Here is a 1,609-nt window from a genome sequence, read left to right on the forward strand (position 1 = left end):
GGGAGTTGCGACAAACCTAAGAAGTGATGCTACAGTGATGTGGTGAGAGTTGATACTAATTTCAAAATAATGCTAAAGTGGTGTAGTGACAGTTGCTACGAACCGCAAAATGATGCTACAGTGATGTAATGAGAGTTGCTACTTACCTAAGAAATGATGCTACAGTGATGTGGTGAGAGTTGCGACAAACCTAGAAATGATGCTACAGTGATGTAATGAGAGTTGCTACAAATGTCCAAATGATGCTAGAGTGATGTAATGAGAGTTGCTACAAACCTAAGAAATGATGCGACAGTCATGTGCTGAGAGTTGATAGTAATTTCAAAATCATGCTAAAGTGATGTAATGAGAGTTGCTACTTACCTCAGAAATGATGCGACAGTGATGTGGTGAGAGTTGCTACGAACCTCAAAATGATACTACAGTGATGTGATGAGAGTTGCTACTTACCTAAGAAATGATGCTACAGTGATGTGGTGAGAGTTGCTACAAACCTCAAAATGATGCTACAGTGATGTAATGAGAGTTCCTACGAATCTCAAAATGATGCTTCAGTAATTTCGCGAGAGTTGCGACTATCCTCAAAATGATGCTACAGTGATGAAATGAGAGTTGCTACTTCCCTCAAAAAGATGTGACAGTGATGTAGTGAGAGTTGCTACGATCCTCAAAATGATGCTACAATGAGTAATGAGAGTTGCTACGAATCTCAAAATGATGCAACAGTGATGTCGTGAGAGTTGCAACTATCCTCAAAATGATGTGACAGTGATGTAGTGAGAGTTGCTACGATCCTCAAAATGATGCTTAAGTGATCTAATGAGAGTTGCTACAAACCTAAGAAGTGATGCTACAGTGATGTGGTGAGAGTTGATACTAATTTCAAAATAATGCTAAAGTGGTGTAGTGAAAGTTGCTACGAACCGCAAAATGATGCTACAGTGATGTAATGAGAGTTGCTACTTACCTAAGAAATGATGCTACAGTGATGTGGTGAGAGTTGATAGTAATTTCAAAATCATGCTAAAGTGATGAAATGAGAGTTGCTACTTACCTAAAAAATGATGCGACAGTGATGTGGTGAGAGTTGCTACGAACCTCAAAATGATGCTACAGTGATGTAATGAGAGTTGCTACTTACCTAAGAAATGATGCTCCAGTAATTTCGCGAGAGTTGCGACTATCCTCAAAATGATGCAACAGTGATATAGTGAGAGTTGCTACGATCTTCAAAATGATGCGACAGTGATGTGGTGAGAGTTGCTACGATCCTCAAAATGATGCTACAGTGATGTTATGACAGTTGCTACTAACCTAAGAAATTATACTGACAGTGTTGTGGTGAGAGTTGATAGTAATTTCAAAATCATGCTAAAGTGATGTCATGGGAGTTGCTACTAACCTAAGAAATGATGCGACAGTGATGAAATGAGAGTTGCTACAAATGTCAAAATGATGCTTCCAGTAATGTAGTGAGAGTTGCTACTTACTTCAAAATGATGCTAAAGTGATGTAATGAGAGTTGCTGCTTACCTCAAAATGATGCGACAGTGATGTAGTGAGAGTTGCTACGATCCTCAAAATGATGCTACAGTGATGTTATGACAGT

This window comes from Aulostomus chinensis, chromosome 1, assembly GCF_037954235.1.
Source record: "Aulostomus chinensis isolate RoL2024-O1b breed Wild chromosome 1, RoL_Achi_v1.0, whole genome shotgun sequence".
NCBI classification, from domain to species: domain Eukaryota; kingdom Metazoa; phylum Chordata; class Actinopteri; order Syngnathiformes; family Aulostomidae; genus Aulostomus; species Aulostomus chinensis.